Raw genomic sequence first — 17,427 nt, 5'->3', positions numbered from 1 at the left:
CAGGTGGCAGTATCCACAGGGAAGACATAGATAAGATGGCAGCTTCCATTCCAATCTTGTGGTTGGAGATGCATGAAGACATATTTCCAAGAAGCTGGAGGGGTGGGTGCTGCTTTGATCAGATATAACAAGAGTTGCCCACCAACTTTACCTGCGTCTAGCCCAGCCTCACCCCGACCATACCAGCCAGCACACACCACCAGCCTCTGTCATGTCCCCAAACCTACAAAGGTTTCCCAGCGCCTACTGCATCAAGTCCAAGCTCAAATGCCTGGCCTCTGACACCCTCCATCATGTGGTTCCACCAACAGATTCGCCAGTACCTCCCCTTCACAAAGGACTCCAGCCACCTTGTCAGTCAGGTCTCTTCAATCCGGCTGCATGCATCGCCACCTGCTCCAGAGCCCAGAGGGATAAACAGAAAAAACACTGGCCGAAACTGAGAAGGCATGGTTTCCAATCCCAACTCTATCACTTATCCGCTGGGTAATCTGGGGCCAACTGAACTTCCGTTTCCTCATCTGTAGAATGGAGATAATAGAACTTTTCATGTAGGAAGCATCCTTTTCAGCATGAGGAACCAGCCTCTAACTCTTGCAGGTTCCAACCCTCTTGTCTGGTTCCCAGACTTCAGCTTTTCCTCCACCTGGCACTGTGCTTAAGTGGTGCTGTTGACAGAGCTTGGAAGGGCCTTGCGGGCTCTGATGTGTGATGTAGCTCAGACACAGAGGAGGCTGGCTCCTACAGTGGCGCTCAATGGACACTCATAGATATACAGGTTGATAGCCTTTCCTGACCCAACCCTCCCGGACTTCCTGGAACATTTCCTTCCAATCAACTGGTGGCAACCCCATCTGGAGAGAACCCCATCATTCATGCCACTGCCAACCTGGACAGCCAGGGACCCAGGAGCAGTTTTCCCTTTCTCAGTAAACATTTGGGATGGACTGAAACTTTAAAGTTTGAAAAACAATTGTGATGATGCTAAAGAAAATATCATCTATAATCTAACCACACAATATATCCATCTGCCCACCAGACCTCATTCACACCCTCACGTGTTTCGAGTTGCAACCACAATGTACAGAGAGTTTTATAATCTGCTTTTTTTTCCCTCTTAACATTGGGCCACAAATAACCCTCTGTTTCTATATAGTTTTGTAATGATCATTTCAGAAGACTCTGCCAGGTTGTGTACTCACTGAAGGCGTCTGACTCATTCTTCTATTTCTCACTCCTTGGCAGTCAGTATATTTGTTTAACCAATGACAGAATGAAATATGTTCCATCAAGATCATGTACTGTAACTTACTCACCATTACCCTATTAATAAACATTTCACTTGTTTCCAATATTTAGCAAATACATATTTTACAGCATTTTTCTCTATAATTTCCTTTCTCCTCTTCAATTACTTCCTTTGGATAAATTTCTTGCCATGGGGATAACTGGGCCAAAGGGCATGGGAACTTTTTAGCTTTTGACACATACATATGAAACTAATATACTGCAAAACCCTTATTGAGCATATATTACAGGCAACATGTGAGCTCAGATCCAGAGCTGTTCCAAAGATCAGTGCAATAAGAACTTTGCCTTCAATGTTTAAGAGGTGCTTAACATTTAAATGCAGAGCTCAGAAATTTACAAAAAAAGCATGCTCTGCATTAATTGGTAACACAAGAGCAGTGACATCTGACCTGAGTCTTTAAGGATCTTAGGACCCTTATCTTAGGACATCTGACCTGAGTCTTAAGATCTTAAGATTTTAAGGGAAATGTCTGAGAAATTGAAAGGCACTGGGAGTAGAGTATGTGGTGGGAAGCTTCTGAAGCTTTGGCTCAGACAACCAATGGAAGAGGGTGTTCTCGGGGTGTTCACAATTTACTCCGTTATTACCTGATCCTTGTTCCAATTGTTGAATTATGAAACTTTTCATTAAAATTTTAACTTATAAGTGGACTCCCAAGAAAAGAGGAAAATATTCTTTTGGCTTGAGAAACAAAGAAGAGAGATAAACAGTTTCATTTCTAGAAGAAAATTAGATTTGTATCATAAGAAACGTTCATTCATTCATTTTGCTGAATAAGACAGAATAGGGAGAAAATAAGGAGGGTCATCGAAAAAACCTAAATAGCAATGATGTTGGTATCTAAGTAAAGGAAGGCACATTTGAAAAGGACAGTTGGCCCTAAGAGCACAGCTGGATCAGATCCACCACAGCTTCTGGGCTCTGGGCTTCCCCAAAGCAGAAAGAAACTCCAAATGCAGACAGACATCTATGACTGAGTCCCAACCTACTGACTCTGTGACCTTGGGAAGGTATTTGACATCTCTGAGGCTCAGTTTCTTCACCTGGAAAAAAAGAATAAACATGGTGCCCACCTCCTAGGGTTATTATGAGGATTTAGTAAGACCTTCACAAAGCTCACAGCACAGGCTTGGAAAGCAAGGTCAAATAAATGGAGGCAACTATTTTGATTCTTTTTTTTTCTTATTATGATTAGATTGAATCTTTCCCAGTGAGGAAACTCATACTATGTTGCCCTTGCCATCTTGCTTTTTTTAGTCCCAGAATCACAAAATTGTGGGTGGTCAGAAATAGTTGAGTCCAAACCCACACTTTGCAGGTAGGGGAAAGGAGGTCCAGAGAAGGCCAGAGACTGGCCCAAGATCATACAGCGAGTTAATCAAGGAGGTAGATAACTCTCAGTTTACTGACTTCTTCCTCCTCTTGATAAAACTATAGACCAATCTTATGGTGACTAGAGTTAACAATACTGTATTGTATATTTGAAAGATGCTAAGAGAGTATATTTTAAAATTTCTCACCACACATAAAAAAATTGTAACTATGTGAAGTGATGGACGTGTTAACTAACCTTATTGTGATAATCATTCTACAATATATACACATATAAAATTATATATAGAAACCCTAAAGACTTCATCAAAAAACTGTTAGAACTAATAAACAAATTCAGTGAAGTTGCAGGATACAAAATCAATACACAGAAATCTGTTGTGATTCTTTCCACTAATAATAAACTATCTGGAAGAGAAATTTAGAAAATAATTCCATTAATAATTGCATCAAAAAGAATATAATACCTAGGAATAAATTTACCAAGGAGGTAAAAGACCTGTATATTGAAAACTACAAGACATTAATGAAAGAAATTGAAAAAGACACAAATAATTGATATTTCAATTATTCAATTGTTATTATTCAATTGTTATCAAATATTATCAATTATCAATTATCAATTGTTATCAATTGTTAACAATTATTCAATTGTTATCAATTATTCAATTATTATTCAATTATCTTATAAAATAAGATATTTCAAACTCATGGATTGGAAGAATTAATATTGTTAAAATGTCCACACTACCCAAAGCAATATACAGATTCAAAGCAATCCCTATCAGAATTCCTTTTCATGAAATAGAACAAACAATCCTAAAATCTGTATACAGCCACAAAAGACCCCAAATAGCTAAAGCAATCTTGAGAAAGAGGAACAAAGCTGTAGGCATTATGCTCCCTGATCTCCAACTATATTACAAAAACTATAGTAATTAAAACAATATGGTATTGGCATAAAAAGAGACACATAAATCAGTGGGTCAGAATAGAAAGCCCAGAAATAAATCCACATATATATATGTATGGTCAATTAATTTATAACAAAGGAGCCAGGAATATACAATGGGGAAAGGACAGTCTCTTCAATAAATGGTGCTGGGGAAACTAGACAGCTACATGCAAAATAATGAAACTGGACCAGTATCTTACACCATATGCAAAAATTAACTCAAAATGGATTAAAGACTTGAATGTAAGACCTGAAACCATAAAACTCCATAGAAGAAAACATAGGCAGTACAACTATGTCAAGATCTTGACATTGGTCTTGGCAACGATTTTTTTAATCTGACACCAAAAGCAACAAAAGTAAAAAAGAAACAAGTGGGGCTACACTGCACTAAAAAGTTTCTGCAAAGCAAAGGAAACCATCAACAAAATGAAAGGCAACCTATTGAATGGGTGAAAATAACTGCCAATCATATACATGGTAAGGGCCTAATAACCAAAATACAGAAAGAACCCATACAACTCAATAGCAAAAAAAAAAAAATCTGATTTTAAAATGGGCAGAAGATCTGAGTAGACATTTTTCTAAAGAAGACATACAGATGGCCAATAGGTATGTGAAAAGATGTTTAACGTCATTCATCAGTAGGGAAATGCAAACCGAAACCACAATGGGATATCACCTCTCACCTGTTAGAATGGCTATTATCCAAAAGATGAGAAATAATAGTTGTTGGCAAGAATGTGGAAAAAGGGAACCCCTGTGCACTGTTGGTGGGAATGTAAATTGGTCAACCCCTATGAAAAACAGTATGAAAGTTCCTCAAAAAATTAAAAATAGAACTACAATATGATACAGCAATTCCACTTCTGAGTATTTATCTGAAGAAAATGAAAAAAATAATTTGAAAGGATATATTATCCCCATGTTCATTTCAGCATTTACAATAGACCAGATATGGAAACAACCTAAGTGTTCATCGATGAATAAATGGATAAAGAAATTGTGGTAAATACATACAATGGAATATTATGCAGTCATAAAAAATGAAGTCCTCCCATTTGTGACAACATAGATGGACCTCGAGGGCATTATGCTAAGTGAAATATATCAGACAGAGAAAGACAAATACCATATGATCTCTCTTATATGTGGAATCTAAAAAAAAACAAATAAACAAAAAACCAAGCTCACAGATACAGAGAATAGATTGGTGGTTGCAAGCGGGGAGGGGTAGAGGGTGGGAGAAATGGGTGAACTTTTTTGTTTAGTTTAAATAAATTGAATAAAAAAATTTTAAAATAAAGTAACATCACTACATTGTACACATTAAACTTACAAAATTTCATGTGTCAATTATGTCTCAATAAAGCTGGGAAAAAATACAGTCCAATCCTCCCTCTAAGAGCAGAGAATACAGGTGGTCAATGGAAAACCCGTTGAAAGAGGATCTGCAGGCAGATGATTTAGGCAGAGAGGGAAGGTTTGCCCTCCTGAATGCAGAGTTTAACAGAATTGATCTGCTTGTGGTGACAGGTGCAGCCTGGGTGGTGCAGCCTTTGGTGACAGCTGTTCTGTGACATCAGTATCTCTAATGAAAGATGGTCAACAGACAGAGACTCACTGGCAAAGGATACCAGGATTCCCAGAAGCAAATGTTATCAGCCGCTCCCATCAGGATCTGGATGGGTAGACTGAGCCTTTGGGAAAAGGGCCACTGCAGAGGGTGGCCACATCCTGGGGCTGTCCCAGTGCTTAGGGAAATGCCCAGTCCCTTCCAAATAATCCTACTCACTTTGGGTTTATTCTATGATCATTAAATGACCATCTGAGGGAGAAGCTGGATTTCCAGGAAACTTGCCACCAAGAAAGATGGAGAATACATGCTTTTGGTTACTGGGAAGAGCCATCACCCCTTATAATCCACTGCATCGGGCATGTGGATAGTATCTGGTGGGCTTTCCATAATCTCTCTCTCTCTCTGAGACGCTGTCCCTGAGAGCCCAGGGGGGAGAATTCTCCTCTGGCCTCAAAAGGTCGACAACCATACCTGGGAACTTGGCAGCCCAACTCTGAGAGGTCCACTTTGGGTATCACCTGGCTCCTAGACAATGTCTCATTAGTGCCCTCAAAATTGGCGCAGTCTGTCCCAACTCAGAAGCAAATTTTCTTTTCTGCCTGCACCCCATTCTCCTGGCCCAGGGGGACCACTTCAGTTTCAACGTGACCTATAATATTGTTTGCTTAACTTGCTGAGTTGGCGACCACATTCTGGGCTACCCCAGAGTAGTATTATCCAAGAGCAAGTAAGAGAAGTAGGTTTTTGCAAACGTGGAAATACCCTGTCTTTCTTCAAGATGCCCTCCATCCATAGGATGGCCAAGATGTTTTCTTGAGGATACATGGTGCCATGTCTGCTCTGCTCTATAAGGCATGTTGTTAGGCAACAGCCAAAGTTCCTCCAGAGACACACCCTAGACAGCTCTAGAAACCATAAGACACACTCAGCAGGAAAATTACTCTTTTACCCCATATTTCCTCATTTATTTAGGTAGAAACAAAAATAAATTTTTAATTCACACTTCTTTGACTACTAGAAAAGATTGTTCAGTTTTCAATGTGCTTGTTCTATATTCTTTATATCTTTTTCTGATTATCAAAGAGAAGCACAGTCATAGAAAATCCAAAAAACAAAGAAGTGTATAAAAACTTTAAATTACACAATATTCCACCTCCTATAGATAAAACATTGTTTAACACTTAGGTGGTTTTCTACCATATCTTTCTCTGCAGATATAATTTTTTAAATAAAAAGATTTGAGATCATAACATACATACAGTTTTAGATATTTTTTTTCACTTAACATTGTAGCATAAACATCTTCCCATACATTAAACGCAAGCATGATTTTAATGATTGCACAGAAGTCCATATAGACTTTATCTAGCCAAACCTCTACTGATGGACATGAACGTATAAAGGAAAAACACAGATTTTTTCCTCCTTCTATGTAGGGAAAAATCCAGTTCTTCCCCACTATGTTTCTCTCCTGTGTGTCTCCTCTACTACTCACACAGAACACTTCATTTCTGACACTTCTGATCACCAACTGTGTGGGAAGTTTTCTCCACATCAAGCAATTCTCTGTGACACCAGCTGGGTGTCCTACAATTTAACTCAATTCTGACATTATCTACCTGGAGATAGTGTCAGATCCCACAGGTTAAGGGCTCAGTCCCACAAGACTGCCCCACCCCCCTTCAGATGCCAATCACAAGTAGTAGGTCCCCAGTTTACCCACAAGTACTGTCTGAGTTGACTACAAATCAGAGGTTCCCATGACCACACCTTGGGTTGGATTAATTTGCTAGAGCAGCTCACAGAACTCAGAAAACACTTATGTTTACCAGTTTATTAAAGGATATAATAAAGGATATAGAGGAACGGTCAGATGAAGAGATACATAGGGCAAGGGTCTGAGAGGGTCCCTAGTACAGAAGCTTCTGTTCCTGCGGAGTTGGGGTGCATCACCCTCCCGATATATGGATGTGCTTGCCAACCCGGAAGCTCCCTGAACCCCATACTCCTGGGATTTTGTGGAGGCTTCTTCACTTCGCATCATCAGTTATTAACTCCATTTCCAGTCCCCCTCCCCTCTGTGGAGGATGGGTGGTAGAGCTGAAAATTCTAACCACCTAATCAAGGCTTGGTCTTTGATGACCAGCCTCACCCAGAAGCATCCAGCAGCCACTCAGTGTCTGCATTAGAATAAAAGATGCTCCTAGTGTTCTTATCATTTAGGAAACTATAAGGGTTTTAGGAACTCTGTGCCAGGAATGGGGGTCAGAGATCAATATATATATATATTTCCTATTATCTCACAGGATATAATTCCCAGTTTTTTACTATTATGTACAACATTGTGCTGAACATAAAACTTGGTCATATCTTTGATTGTATAATAGGAATTACTGAAGGAATAGATTTGAGCATCTGTGTGTCTCTTGCTAGCTACCACAAAATCGCTTTTTCGAAAAATGACACTGAGTTGCTTCTACTCCAAGAACCCCAATCCCTGACTTTAGCACCCACTCCATCACCGTCCCAGACTTTTTGGCCAGGATATTATGGGCTTTAGTTATTTTAGAAAATACCAGCTACTGATTTCAAGAGGCAGAGAAGGCAAGGCGGAGAAGGAAAAAAGAGGTCCATTCTTGAGAGGAAGTGGTAAGGCTGCTCTTTGGCAGAGACAAAAGAAAAGGGGAATAAGTGGATTTTAAAAGTGACCAGTCAGTCTCCCAAGGCAATAAAAATAAAAACAAAAATAAACAAATGGGACCTAATAAAACTTATAAGCTTTTGCACAGCAAAGGAAACCATAAAAAAAAGAAAGACAACCTACAGAATGGGAGAAAATATCTGCAAACGATGCAATCAACGAGGGCTTAATTTCCTAAATATACAAACAGCTCACACAATTCAACAACAAAAAAACAAACAACCCAATAGAAAAATAGTCAGAAGGGGGACTTCCCTGGTGGTCCTGTGGTTAAGACTCCGCGCTTCCAATGCAAGGGACGCGGGTTTGATCCTTGGTCAGGGAACTAAGATCCCACATGCTGCGCGGCCAAAATAAAAGAAAGAAAGAAGAACAAAAATAGTCAGAAGACCTAAATAGACAGTTCACCAAAGAAGAAATACAAATGGCTAACAGGCAATGAAAAGATGTTCAACATCGCTAATTATCAGAGAAAAGCAAATCAAAACTACAATGAAGTACCACCTCACACTGGTCAGAATGGCCATCATTAAAAACTCTACAAATGGGACTTCCCTGGTGGCAAAGTGGTTAAGAATCTGCCTGCCAATTCAGGGGACATGGGTTCGAGCCTTGGTCCGGGAAGATCCCACATGCCGCGGAGCAACTAAGCCCGTGCGCCACAACTACTGAAGCCCGCGTGCCTAGAGCCCGTGCTCCACAACGAGAAGCCACCACAATGAGAAACCGACGCATCACAACGAAGAGTAGCCCCCGCTCACCACAACTAGAAAAAAAAAAAGGCCTGTGCACAGCAATGAAGATCCAACGCAGCCAAAAAAAAAAAAAAAAAAACAACGCTACAAATAACGAATGCTGGAGAGGGTGTGGAGAAAAGGGAACCCTCTTACATGGTTGGTAGGAATGTCAGTTGGTACAGCCACTATAGAAAACAGCGTGGAGGTTCCTCAGAAAACTAAAAATGGAATTACCATATGATCCAACAATCCCACTCCTGGGCATATATCCAGACAAAACTCTAATCCAAAAGATACATGCACCCGTATGTTCATAGCAGCACTATTCACAATAGCCAAGTCATGGAAACAACCTAGGTCCATTGACAGATGAATGGATAAAGAAGATGTGTTATATATATACAATGGAATACTATTCAGCTATAAAAATGATGCAATCATGCTTGCAGAAACATGGGTACAATTAGAGATGATCATATTAAGTGAAGTAAGTCAGACAGAGAAAGACAAATACCATATGATATCACTTATATGTAGAATCTAAAATATGACACAAATGAACCTACCTATGAGACAGAAACAGACTCACGGACATAGAAAACAGACTAGTGGTTGCCAAGGGGGAGGAGACTGGGAGAGGGAGGGAGTAGGAGGCTGGGGTTAGCAGATGTAAGCTATTATATATAGAACGTATAAACAGCAAGGTCCTACTGTATAGCACAGACAACTATATTCAATATCTATGAAAAACCATAATGGAAAAGAATATTTTAAAAAAAAGAATGGGGCTTCCCTGGTGGCGCAGTGGTTGAGAGTCCGCCTGCTGATGCAGGGGACACAGGTTCGTGCCCCGGTCCGGGAGGATCCCACATGCCGCAGAGTGGTTGGGCCCGTGAGCCATGGCCGCTGAGTCCGCGCATCCGGAGCCTGTGCTCCGCAACGGGAGAGGTCACAACAGTGAGAGGCCCGCGTACCGCAAAAAAATAAAATAAAATAAAATAAAAATAAATAAAAAAAGAATGTATATATATGTATAACTGAATCACTTTGCTGTACAGCAGAAATTAACACAACGTTGTAAATCAACTATACTTCAATTAAAAAAAATAAACAAAAGTGACCAATAACATCACAAAATAAGTTATTTTAAGGAAACAGAGATGACTTAGCACTTGAGTTAAGCAGACGCAGGAGAGGCTATCTGAGCCATGCAAAATTTGGGGGAAGGGGTCATAGGGAGTTATTGTTTAATAGGTAGAGAGTTTCAGCATTGCAAGATGAAAAGAGTTCTGGAGATGGATAGTGGTGATGGTTGTACAATATGAATGTACTTAATACTTCTGAATTGTACACTTAAAAGTTAAGATAGTAAATTTTGTGTTATGGTTATTTTGCCACAATTTAAAATTTAGGGAAAATCCCCCAACAAAATCTAGGAAGAGAAGGTGCTGACACTGGCTCTGGGAAGGGAGAGGTGTCTTAGAGGGGGAAGAAGTAGAGATGAACAGGGCACCCACGAAGTCATTCTGCAGTTTGAATGCTTAAAATATTCACTTCTATATGAAATATAAACAATCTGCAAAAGGCAACAAAGAAAGAATTAATTCAAGGTTTAACACGGTTGCAGGAAGGTCGACTTGCAATGCACCCACCATCATTTTTGATACAGCCATCTCAGTATAATGTAGAGCTCAGTACTTGCAAAATGAAAGAAATGAAAAAAAAAAAACAAACATAAGCAACTTTATTTAAATCTCTAGTGAATTCTCTCTGGGTTGCATCTCACAAATTGTTTATACCCTATATGGCACTGAATTGATTAGAAATCCAAACCCACAATGACTTACAGACACCCTGTATCTTGAGCTTTTGCTAGCAGAGGTGGTGCTCCAAGCAGTCAAGGAACTCAATTAGTACAACTCTAAGAACTCCTTGGCATATCCAGATAGCCCTGTTTGGGGACAAGAGGATGCCCAGCTGCCAAGCTGGGAAGCCTAATAACAAAAGGCTAATTTACACATCCATTGGTGCTGGATAAGTGCCCATTTCAAAGCACATTATTCCACTGAGAAATAGAAGGAACCAGAAAAGAATTTCCACGGGTTCCCACCACCACATCTTCCCACCTACCTGCAGATGTGTCCGTGCACTCTTCCTTCCCTCCAGGTAGGATGGAAGAATTGTCCCTGCTCTTATCTAAAGCCAAACTCTTGGGACTTCCCTGGTAGCACAGTGGTTAAGACTCCACACTCCCAAAGCAGGGGGCCCGGTTTCGATCCCTGGCCAGGGAACTAGATCCCACATGAGTAACACTACTAAGAGTTTGCATGCTGCAACTAAGGAGCCAGCAAGCAGCAACTAAGGAGCCCTCAAGCCACAACTAAGACCTGGCACAACCAAATCAACCAACCGATCAATCAATCAATCAATAAAAAGCCAAACTCTTCACTTGTGCAAGAGATCCCATCCCTCCTGCTTCCCCAAGGATTGTCTTCCTGCATTTGCCTCTTCTCTCCCACACAATCAATTTCTCCTCTCTGCTGGATAATTCTCAGTTAAACATACAAGGAGGCCAGATACCTCTCACTTTTAGAACCCTCATCTTGATTCCGTATCTCCTCCAGCTCTTGTCTCATATCTCTTCTCCATTTAGAGATACTTAGAAGAGTTGTCTCCTGTTCCTTGGCCCCCATTCTCTCTTGAACTGTCTTCTTACCACCCCCTCAGACATGCTCTTGTCAAAGTCACCAATGCTCTCCATGTGGCTCAATCCTATAGTCGACAGTCAGGCCCACCTTATCCACCCACCAGAGAATTTGACAAAGTGTATCGCTTCCTCCTCTGTTTGGTGCTGGAGATACCACTCTCCCGGTTCTCTGACCACCTCACTGCCTGATCTTTCACAGTCTCCTTCACTGGTTCTTTCTGCCTCCTTGACTTCAAAACATCAAGGTCAGGACTTCCTTGGTGGTCCAGTGGCTAAGGCTACACGTTCTCAATGCATGGCCCCGGGTTCGATCCCGGGACAGGGAACTAGATCCCACATGCCACAACTAAGAGTTCACATGCCACAACTAAGTGTCCACATGCCACAACTAAAGTTCCCACATGCCTCAACTAAAAGATCCAGCATGCTGCAACTAAAAACCCTGCATATTGCAACTAAAGATCCCGTATGCAGCAATGAAGATTCTGCGTTCCGCAACTAAGACCCAGTGAAGCCAAATAAATAGATAGATAGATAGATAGATAGATAAATAAATAAATAAATAAATAAATAATTCAAACAAAAACAAAAACATCGAGGCCCCCAGGGCTGGGTCCCCGTATCTCTTCTCCTCTCTGTCTACCCTCACTCCCCTGGAGGTCTCAGCTCACTGCAAAGCTTTAAACATCATCTCTCCACACTGACAATGCCCAAACATTTTTCTCCCGCCCAGACTTCTCCAGAGGCCAGGCATGAACATTCAATTCCCTAACAACTTTCCCTGGACAATAAGTATCTTCCAGCATTATCACAAAGCCCTGCACTCCTCACTGTCTCGGTAAATGACAACTTCATTCCTCCAGTTGCTCTGGTCAAAAAGTCCTCTTTCCAACACACCAGCAAGCCCCAGCCAGCACTTTTTTCAAAACCAATTCTCCACCAGATTGCTTCTCACCACTTTCTGCACTGTCCTCCATCCAACATATCACCTTCCTTCTCCCAGACAACTCCACACCCTCTCTGCTTCTACTCCATGGTCCATTCCCTGCACTGTCCCCTGGGAGTCCTCCTAATATCCAATCAGATTATGTCACTTCTCCATTTGAGACTACCCAGTGGATCCCCACCTCCCTTAGAATGAACCCAAACTCGGGACTTCCCTGTTGGTCCAGTGGTAAAGAATCCGTCCTGCAATGCAGGGGATGCAGGTTTGATCCCTGGTCGGGGAACTAAGATCCCACATTGCTGCAGGGAAGATAAGCCCGCACGCCACAACTACTGAGCCTGTGCTCCTCAACTAGAAAGAGAAAACCCGCACGCCACTAGAGAGAAGCCCAAGCACCCCAGCGAAGAGCCGGCACACCGCAACAAAAGATCCCGCGTGCCGCAACTAAAGACCTGACGCAGCCAAAAAGAAAAAATAATGAACTCAAACTCTGTACTAGGATCTACAAGGCCCTACATGATCCCACCCTTGCCTCCTTTCCCAGTCTCGTATCCCAAGACTGGCCTCCCACACTCCATTTAGCCACACAGTCCTCTTAGCTCTTCCTGGAACAGGCTGAGCTCTTCCCTACCACAGGCCGTTTACACTTGCTCCTTTCTCTGCCTGGGGTCCTTTTCTCTTGGGAAGTGGGGAGCTCTTTTATCAGATCTGTGCATGGCTCACCCCCTAGCTTCACTCAACCTCTGCTTCAGTGTCACCTCTGCAGATAAACCTTCACAAATCATCCCAACCTAAACAAAGATTTCACCACCATCTCACTCCCTACCCCTATTCCTGGCTCTCTTTGTTTTCTTACCCTTTAACTCTACTTGCCACTATACTACATATTTATTTGTTTCTTATTTCTCTTCCATGTTGGTTTGTAATGACCAGACCAACAGTACCTCAAATGTGTCTGACACAGAATAGGAACTCCAACATTTACTGAGTAATTAATTTGTATTTTTGTGTGAATTGCCTCCTGGTGTCTTTTGCACATGTTGGTATGTTTGATATTTATAAATTGATTTTTTTAAATTAAATTATTTATTTATTTATTTATTTTTGGCTGCATTGGGTCTTCGTTGCTGCATACTGGCTTTTCTCTAGTTGTGGCGAGCGGGGGCTACTCTTCGTTGTGGTGCGCAGGCTTCATTGTGGTGGCTTCTCTTGTTGGGAGCATGGGCTCTAGGCACGTGGGCTTCAGTAGTTGTGGCACACGGGCTCAGTAGCTGTGGCACGCGGGCTCTAGAGCGCAGGCTCAGTGGTTGTGGCGCACGGGCTTAGTTGCTCCGCGGCATGTGGGATCTTCCCGGACCAGAGCTCGAACCCGTGTCCCCTGCATTGGCAGGCAGACTCTTAACCACTGCGCCACCAGGGAAGCCCTTAAATTGACTTTTAAGAGTTCATTCCAGAGGAAATATAGTAATCTTTTGTCTGTCATATACTACAAGTATTTTTTCCTGCTGTCATTTTCTATTTTTGTTTCATAAAACAAAACTCACAGTGGTTTCTCTTTAAAAATGACCCTACCTTGTAGTAAATTCCGATTCCTCCCCGATTCAGTCAGAGGTGCTTTTGGTCTTAGTCGGTGGCGTTACTGAGCATTTTCATATTTTCCTGTGTGCTCATTAGCACTTTAATGAAATATTGGAAGGGGTTACCCAGAGGCTGCTAGCCAAATGCTATTTATTTACTTATGTAACTGAAGTATAGTTGACTAACAATGTTTCAGGTGTACAGCAAAGTGATTCAGTTATATATATATTCTTTTTCAGATTCTTTTCCATTATAGGTTATTAAAAGATATTGAATACAGTTCCCTGTACTACACAGTAGGTCCTTGTTGTTTATCTATTTTATATATAGTAGTGTACAAAGCCAGATGCCATTTAAACCTTAAAATCAAGAAAATGACTCAGCTACAACATATTTATCATGGTCATTAATGTAAATTGCTCAGAGGGAGCAGAAATGACTCTGCGTTAATCCATCATTACTCAAAGCACAGACAGATACTCACAGGCTGGGGAAAATCATAGGCAGCTGATGCCAATGCCAATTCTTTGGAGTATTTATCACATTTGATTTGGCCACTTCCTAAAGGCATCCAGGTATCTTACCCAAAGAGGCATGAACCAGTAAGATGCTACCAGATCCTTAGAGAAGGAAGTTGTTTTTTCTTTTTAATATTTTATTTATTTGTTTGTTTGTTTGTTTGCCGCGGGTCTTAGTTGCGGCACATGGGATCTTCGTTGCCAGATATGGGATCTTTTAGTTGCAACATGCGGGATCTAGTTCCCTGACCAGGGATTGAACCCAGGTCCCCTGCATTGGGAGTGCGGAGTCTTAACCACTGGACCACCAGGGAAGTCCCAAAGGAAGGGTTTTTTGAAAATGCTTGGTTCAGGGATGATACAATGGCAGCAATGAAGAATTGAAATTGTGTCTGAAATCTCCTGTGCCTTTACTGGCAAAAGAGGAGAACTGAAAACACTGCGCAGACCCTAAATATGAGGTCAGAGCCAACTTAGGAGACATAAGGGCCCAGGTCATCAAGCTTGGTCCTTCGGGAAGTTCTATTCCACTCACCCTGGTCACTCCCAGGCTAAGAGAACACCTGCCTCACAGACTCCCCCTCTTTCCAAGTATTACAGGTGTCTAGCCACAGGGCCTGGCATCTCCAACTTCACAGAGCCTCCAATGAGGCCAAAAGGATGCCAAGGCCATCTTGCTACTCTCTTGTCCATGAAGATCTACCCTCCGAGTCCAGGCTCACTGGGGACGCATCTTCTGTCCTGAGAGTGTTGGTCTTTGGAACAATCAGTACAGAAAATAGTATGGAGGTTCCTCAAAAAATTAAACATAGAACTACCCTATGATCAGCAACTCCACTTCTGGGTATATATGTAAAAGAAAAGAAATCAGTATCTTGAAGAAATATCTGTACCTCCATGTTCACTGCAGCTGTATCTGTATTAGCCAAGACAGGGAAACAACCTAGTAACCGTCGGTGGACTAATGCATAAAGAAGATGTGGTATATGCATTCAATGGAACATTATTCAACCATAAAAAAGAAGAAAATCTGACATTTGCAATAATATGGATGAATCTTGAGGGCATTATGCTAAGTGAAATAAGTCAGACAGAGAAAGACAAATACTATATAATCTCACTCATATGTGGAATCTAAAAAAGCTGACCTCATAGAAACAGAGAGTGGAATGGTGGTTGCCAGGGCCTGCTGGGTGGGGAAAATGGGGAGATGTTGGTCAAAGTGCACAAGCTTCTGGTTATAAGATGAATAAGTTCTAAGGATCTAATGTACAGCACAGTGACTATAGTGAACAGTACTGTACTGTATACTTGAAAGCTGCTGAGAGAATAGACCTTAAATGTTTTCACCACACGCACAAAAAGGTAATTATGTGAGGTGATGGATGTGTCAACTTACCTTATTGTTGTAATCATTTTGCAATATATACGGGTATCAAATCATCATGTTCTATACTGTAAACTTACATAATGTTATATGTAAATTACATCTCAGTAAAGCTGGGGAAAAAAAGAAAAATAGTGACTAAGTTTCCTCTGACAAAATCTTGACATTTGGCTGAGTAGGAGGCACCTTGAAGTTGTAGAAGGAGCTATAGTTAGTGGTGTAGTGATATTTGTGAGCTATATTTAAACACATCTAAAGAAGAATGCACATCTATATTTATGACTCATTTTTTGAGGATGGATCACTTGCATGAATTAAATTTATTTCTTAAATCAAAACCATAATTTGCTACCTTTTTTCCCCTAATTACAGGATGGTAAAGCAGGAAGGCATTAGGTATCTGGGAGCTGCCCCTGTGTAGAGGTTCCTGGGCCCTGCGGTGTGAAAGGCACAGAGAAGGAAAAGCAGGAGGCATCGGGCCCCAGCGCTTCCTGGGAATCCGCCAAACCCTCTGAGGAGCAAGACCATTTCCCGAGATCCAGAAGCCTGCAAGGCTGCACTGTTTGGAGTCTCCGAGTGTACCCCTGACAGCTCCCCAGGAGACGTGAATGCCTGGCAGGGGATGGATGATGTCTGGCAAACATGGGGGATGCCATGAGAGAGCACAGTCTTGTCCCTGACACCTGTCAGCTGTCCCTGTGACTCCAGAAAGCCATAGGAAGATGTCATCGTCACCCAGGGGTGCCGGGGGCCCCAGACAACTGAGGGTTGGTGTTCACTAGGTCTCGTATGTTCCCTAGGGTCTCTAGGCCACACTAGCCAAGTGACCGTGAGTTCATCTCTGAACTTGTCTCACATTCAGCTGCCCCATGAGTGAAATGGTAACAGAGCAGTTTAGCAGGTGGGTTCAAGTCTCAGCTCTGTCCCATACTGGCTGCAAAACTGGAAGTAATTCACTGTATCTCTCTGTGCCTTGGTTTTCTCAGGTGTAATATAAACATAACACTAGTATTTAGTGTTAAGGTTTCTGCTAGTTCAGGGGGTCACAGAAGCAGATGCCAAGACAGGAAGGGAATCAGACACGAGAGCGATGTGTTAGGGAAAACACCTGTGAGGGAGGTGGGCGAGGCATGGGGGGCTGGGAGAGCCTTCAGACCACAATGCAGGTGTGTCCCCTGGGCTGGAGAGAGGGAAGGACAGTTTTGGCAAGGCCACTGGGGTGTCATAGAGCCAAAGTCACTGCCAGAGGAGCCCCACCTCTGCCAGGGGTGGACCCGCCCAGGTGATGAATTCCTGCCACACTCATCACCAGAGGGGGAACCGCCTCAGAGCACAGTGGTCAACTACTCCCGCACAGTCGGAGGTTTTTTGTTTTTGCAGTATGCGGGCCTCTCACTGTTGGGGCCTCTCTCGTTGCGGAGCACAGGCTCTGGACGCGCAGGCTCAGCGACCATGGCTCACGGGCCCAGCCGCTCCATGGCACGTGGCATCTTCCCGGACGGGGGCACGAACCCATGTCCCCTGCATCGGCAGGCGGACTCTCAACCACTGCGCCACCAGGGAAGCCCCGCACAGTCGGAGGTTTGAGGGCACCTTCTCATGCCACCACCGCTGTCATAAGAATTTAAGAATTTGCTTAATTCTGGTGGAAGTGTTTCAAATAGAGCTGGGTTGA

Source organism: Hyperoodon ampullatus, assembly GCF_949752795.1.
Source record: "Hyperoodon ampullatus genome assembly, chromosome: 10".
In the NCBI taxonomy this organism is placed as follows: Eukaryota; Metazoa; Chordata; class Mammalia; order Artiodactyla; family Ziphiidae; genus Hyperoodon; species Hyperoodon ampullatus.
Note: the sequence above shows the minus strand (reverse complement) of the source record.